Source organism: Aedes albopictus, chromosome 1 (genome assembly GCF_035046485.1).
Source record: "Aedes albopictus strain Foshan chromosome 1, AalbF5, whole genome shotgun sequence".
NCBI lineage: Eukaryota > Metazoa > Arthropoda > Insecta > Diptera > Culicidae > Aedes > Aedes albopictus.
In genome coordinates this window covers 216872408-216879033 of record NC_085136.1, presented here as the reverse complement: position 1 = coordinate 216879033, position 6626 = coordinate 216872408, and the positions used below count along the sequence as shown (strand labels likewise).

General features: G+C 38.8%; 1 long non-coding RNA gene across 1 annotated transcript; it reads left to right on the top strand.

Moving 5' to 3' along the window:
- Nucleotides 1–263: 263 nt before the first annotated feature.
- LOC115260982 (uncharacterized) lies at nucleotides 264–1081 on the top strand. Its single transcript, XR_003894714.2, has 2 exons — nucleotides 264–741; nucleotides 804–1081. It is a non-coding gene; the product is annotated as an uncharacterized LOC115260982 (long non-coding RNA).
- The last annotated feature ends 5545 nt before the right edge of the window (nucleotides 1082–6626 follow it).

Here is a 6626-nt window from a genome sequence, read left to right as displayed (position 1 = left end):
ACTAAAGTTACACATTTTTGGCTAAATTTCATTACACAAAAATGAGTATTATTAACACAGATTCTAATCCACTGCACGAATTTATGTTGGCCTGCTTATTCTCACACGTAATTTGATGTACTAAACAAGATTACTTTGTCTAAATTATTGAAAAATAAAGGCTTTTCCCCCTACTGATTTAAAATCTGTGTCTTACACAGCCGATGAGTGCCATAGAATTCGGCCAATGTAGAATACATTTCTGTGCTGAGTATTACGCCCGCATAGAGAAATACAGTTTGCCATAGACTCCAAACAGTAAAACTCTTCTAACTGGTGGGGTTACATTTTCACATATTGTTGCATTTTGGTTGAACAACATGAAACCAAGCTCTTTGTAATATAAAAAACAGCACATGCAACCTAAAGTAAATTGTAACCATATATTGTAGTGTTCAAATAATATTGAATAATGTGAGAATGAAAAATTTCAATGAACAGTTGAAATGTACCTTCACATCATGCCAAACAGTTTGTTTGGATATTTGGATTTCACACTTACATAAGCATATTTTACTATAGATTATTATTACCCAACAGTTTGACATACAGTAGCACGCATTAGTGTTCGTTTTCTCAACCGTTTCAAGAAAAAAGTGTCAACTGGGTCACAGATTTGCTTTGCATTTTTGTAAGTCTGCAGGAGTTTTAGGAGAAATAGGAGGCCAGCAAAGATTCCATCATTGGGGACCATTTTGCGACGTAAGTATTCGGAGTTAGCAGGTTCCCGTTTCATTCGATAACTCGATACTTTCTTCTACTAGGTGGTGCGAATCGAGCCGGACGTTCCGCATCGAATCAACGGTTGGTATGCAGACTGGAAAGGAGAAGACCGACGTGTACACCGGCCGGGCACTGGACATCGATGTGGCTCCGGATGTGTTACTGGCGACCCAGGATGTAAATGTGGAGCAATGCCTGGTGGGACAGTTTGAGTTCGACAAGTTCAAGCACTGGATAAAGAAGCTTACAAGTGAAAATGAGAAGTGATTGATCCCTGAGTGCCTTTCCGTAATAAATCAGAATAATTGTTTAATTTTTTGACACCTATTTGCTAGTTCATATTTTATTTTAAAGTGCGTTGGCTACTGAACTGCGCAGTCAGTCATCTTGAGTGTGAAAATGTAAAGTAAAATGTGAGATTGCATAAAATCAAGTTAGCGTATTCCGAACCCTTTTTCTTCGATTTATGAAGAATAAGTGCTCCGAAGACACCGGATTGACTTTTATTCAATCTTGCAGTTTATTTTACGTTTTCACACTTTAGGAATTTCTGCGATAGTTCAGTAGTAAATTATATGCGCAATAGCATTTGTTTTATTTTATTCCCTGGGGAGGTTTTAACAATAGTACAAACGTAACAAAACCGTGCTACGTACTGTTAATGCAACTGTATGATACTATATAGCCATAATTTCACATACAGTGCTTATTTTTATTCAAATTTTATAGGTCTACGGTTCTTGAATTGTTTGGTATACAGTGAACTGAGCAAAAAAATGGATGGTATATTGACCTTTTGACAAACTGTAATCGAAAAATTTTGTTCGAGAAAATCAGCGTTTTTTTATTGTAACATAACTTAACCGCCTATCCCACATATTGTAATTTGCTCGATAACCATCTACCACACTGTTGAATCCATTCATGGTACTGTTGGTTTATTGTTACTTTTGATGGTATACCATACTGTTGAGATACTGTTGTAGATAGTTGCCAACAGTATGGTGCACTGTACTGTTATTGTTCACGATTATGCGGGCGGGTTTTACGTATACGGCTCTTATAAGAGCCGATGCACACGAGCGTTAATTGACGCTGCGTGAATTCACGCTGCGTTGCCGCAGCGTTCCTGTGGGGCATGCGTTGACATAGTGGTTTCGCAGCGCGGTGTCACAAACCCTAATGCAAATCTACTGGTTGAAAATATGCCCATTTGATTTTGCTGGGAACAGCTGATCTTTGTTTACTATTTTCAACCAGTAACTCAAGTGGTGTTCGTGTAATGCAGCGTGTACGTACACGCAACACTACTAAAACCAGAAACCACTATTGCGTGCCGCACACGGTGCGGCGCGGTTGCGGTGCGGTAGCGTTGCGTTCTTGTGTGCATCCTCCCATTTGATTGTGTGTAACTCAGGACGCACTTGCGTGCACGCTGCGTGGACGCGCCGCTCGTGTGCATCGGCTCTTAGAAAAGTTAAGCGTACACGATTTGCCAAGTGTGCATTTTTTTTCCACACGCATTAACCTAGCAGGCCAACAGTGGTCTCAACTTGGACAAAACATCTTAAATGTAAAGCGTATGTTTTGCTGTTGTTTGATGCTTGTGGAAAACTTAGCAAAGCTTATAGGGCACTGCATGAAATTCTCTCCTTCTCTTCCACTCTTACAGAAATTTTGTAAACAACAAGGCCAAGAAACTTCAAAATCCCATACAAAATCAAAACATCGCAGTGCCCTATACTGATAGCTTTACAGCTCTTTACACATGTTGCACAGATGCACATGTAATGGATCAATGAAGCATTTTTTTTTCGTTCACCGCATGTAAACAAAGGCGCCACCGTATATGGACATTAACATTCACAGTAGTCGAGTTATGTCAAACACACAAAGCTACGGTGGCGCTATCTGTTCATTTCATAGCGGCCGTTTTAGTTATTTTAGAGATCCATTTATTGCCCCATTCGCACAACAGTGTTTGTGATAAAATGATTTCTTCAAAAACATTTTTTGAGAAGTCTCTTGTAAAGTACCTCTGTTGGCGATGAGGGTGATGAGAACAAATTATACCACAAACAAATAAGTTTGGGATTATACAGTAACTATTAATTCCGTAATAAGTGTTATCAAGCGTACTAACGTCTGACAAAGGATACAGCAGAAAACCTAAAAAACGGTGCATCCACGATATTTCCAAAATATTACTATGTAAACATGTGTTGTTATTTCCGGAAAAACATATAATGTTTTACTTGTCCTTCACTTATTATCCCTGATAAAAATCAACAAATACCATACCAATACCAACCTTTGCTTAAATATCTCAAATTGTTATTGTGATGTTCTCATAAAATTTCATGTGATAACATCGCAATAACAATTTCAGGTATTAGACCAAAGGTTGGTATTAACATTGTATTCGTAAAGTATTCCCTTCTGCTCGGGATGCACTACATCAATTTGCGACTTTTTAGGAGAACTGATTAATAATTTGCATGAAACTAGTTAAGACCACATCAGGGACAATCGGTAAGTAGTAAAATGTGAACCGAAAGTTGTAAATGTGAAATTGAATCAAATCCATGCGTGTCGTACCATAAAACCACGCTAATTCGACAATGATTGCTGTCAAATTGCCTGTGTAAACTTTCAATTCGATAAACTAACTCTATTTTAGTTTTGTTTAGATTGTATATTGTATGATTTGTTTTTGAACACAAATCTTACAAATATTGTGGTGGTACGAATTGATAGCTTGTACATTTTACGATTGTTGGCTTCCGAGGTTCACTGCGGTTGGTGTCGGAATGCACCAAATTAGAACTTTCGGGAGTAGCAGCTGCACGAGGAGCCGCTGCGGGTGTAAGTAACATCACAATATCATATCATTCGTATTTACAGTGTATTACACTGTGACATTTGATCATTTTTATAATTCAACAAATTTCGAATGAGCGGGGTACAAGTTAAAAAGTGTCTTATTAAAGAGTGATGAATACGCGGGGTTTGACAGTACATCAAATAGCAGCTTTTTTGATAACTTCTTCTTTTCTTCTTTATAGCTCGACGTTCGCATTGGAACTTGGCCTGCCTCTCTTCTACTTAGTGTTCTTCAGAGCACTTCCACAGTTAATAATTGAAGGGTTTTCTTTGCCCGCCATTGCATGAATTTCTATATTATGAGGCAAGTTCAATGATACACTATGCTCAGGAAGTCAAGAAAATGTTCCCGACCGGAACGGGAACAAACCCGCCGTTTCCGGATTGGCGATTCATAGCCTTAACCACTAGGCCAACTGGAGACCCTTTTTTGATAACACGATAATCGATTCGTAGAAACATAGCCTTAGACCATATTTTAGACAACCGGTAGTGTCCCGAAACTAGTTCTGGGTGCCCCACTGGAAGTGGTCAAATGTAAAAGTGATCTGTACCCATGCATAATAAATCAAATCGTGGTGCTTTCAGGTAACCTGATGTACGTTAGCAATGATATTGCCTCAGACTATATTTGGGAGACCCGGTAGTGCTCCGGAACCTGTTCCGGAAAGTAACCAAATGTACCATGCGACACATCACATAACGGCTTTTTTAAAAACCTGAGGAACGGTTAACTAGAAAATAGGCTCATACCACATTAGAGACTACTGGTAGGGTTGCACAACCAGCGTTTGATGCTTCGCCGGAACTACGAAAGTAAATAAAATCAATGCAAGCGATAAATATGTGTAAGAGGACAAAATCTTGACATATTAAACCCACATACAAACAGACGTCTCACTATACTCACTACGTTCTTGTTTTTAACGGTCAATAAAATATAACCACAGATAACAGACGTTTATGCTTATATTGGCAATGTGTGTAAAAATGCTCAACAGCCATTTTGTATGTAACGAGCAGCTGAAACTCATGTGGCAATCATTTAGAGATGGCGCAGTGATCGATAGTCAGTAATCGCTTTCAAGATTGCATGCACTACGCAATTTTACATTCAAGATTGTATTCGATCTTGAATGAAACTGAAACTTTGAACTATTCTTGCATTCAAGTTAGATGTAATGTCGCAATAAGTTGAGTAGATGGCGGTAGTGAGCCAACGTATATCGTTTTGAACATTTACACAGGATTCTGCGAAAAATTTGTACTAGCATAAACATCTGTTATCTGTGATATAACCTAGAATGTACAAAAAAGACTTTATCGAAGACCGCAAAGTGATCTGTGAATGTGTAAAAAGTTATATCTTAGCTTGTTAGTATCGTCTTCATATTGATCAGCTCCCAATGTTAGTGAAGGTGCTCAAGCAGTCAACTGAGAAATCTGATATTATTCAGCTCTGCTTTTACGCTGAACACAACGTCAGAGCATGTGCCATCAATAAGTTTTAAGTCAATTCAATGATGGCTTTGATGAAATGCTTGCTTTTCTTAAAAAAATATCAGGATTCAGGAACACTTTGACTAACGTCGACGGAAAGATCGTGAGAACATATACGACGAGAAAGGCACTATCACCTCTAGGTGGATTAATTTGGGTTTTTTTATCTGTATTAACGAGATTTTTAGCTCTAGGCTAGTTCATCTCGGCCATTTAAAGACGCGTCGTGCGCTAAGATGGTTGTTATCTCTTTTGGTTCAATAGTTACAGGTGTATTTCTTAAAAAAAAAAAACTAAGTTTTTTGAAAAGGTTATATGACGGGTTGGGGCATTCAAAAAGAAGAAATGTTGTTATAAAACATATAAAAAAAAATAGAATGGTGTTATTTTTGTAACTCAAGCAAAAAATATTTAAAAAGAGCCTATATTTTCTAGAAAATCATCAATATCTTTTGAACGGAATGACGTAGCAGTATTCTCCGCGCACGAAAATTCTAAAAGTGGTTCTCAGACTACTTTGTCAAATTTGAAAACAAAAAAGATAAAGCGTTTAAACTGTCGTAAAACTCAATTAATAATAATAACTTAAACACAGGGCTAAACTTTTGCCCCACTTTACTCTATGGTCTTTTCGATCATATGGCATTCGGCCATGCGTCATTCGATCATGTCTACCACCCGTATCAGCAATCCTTTCAAACGATCCTAACGATCACAATACTTTACTACCCGCATCGCAAAAGCTACAGGGCCGGTTTATATAAGTGCGCTTCGGCTGCCCGAGAAAGGGAGGTAGAAATATATTCGATTATAGCAGAGAAAAATACTGTGTATAGCAAAACTAAATATAATATTATAATACATATTTTCACAGAAATGTGTACAGGCAGAAGGCCGCAGTCGCCGTCGTCGTCGGTCGCCGCACGTTGGCTCTCCGGCAAAAGGCTGATGTGCTCGAGCTCGCATCGCATGGCTTTGGCTTATAGAAGTAGCAAGCAACATCGACGAGCACCGAGTTTTGTGAAACACCAGCCAGAGTAGGCAGCACCAACCGACCAACCGATGAACGAACGAACGAAACGAGCACCGATCGCATCGACCAAGCCAGCATTTCCCAAGTTGGTGTGGATGATCCACCATGAACGTTTTGAGTCGCCGTCTAATGAGAGTTCGACTCTTGAGTAGGAATGACAATATGATACCAGAAATCTCATGCCATAAATATCGGAGAACGCTCTACGTTCTGCCCAGCAGACTAATGCTGTTTTTCTTTTTTAACCTGGGTTGGAACTGGATTGGCGGAAAATATGTAAACAAAAAACGTCAAACAAACTTTGGTACAAGCGAAACCGAAGTCGGGTTGGGGTTGAAACTGTGATCTCATCCAGTTCCAACCCAGGTTGGAACTGGATCAAAAAGAAAACCGGCATAAGTAATATATGATATGTTCAATGTCACCCCTTCTTCCTTCGAAAATCCGA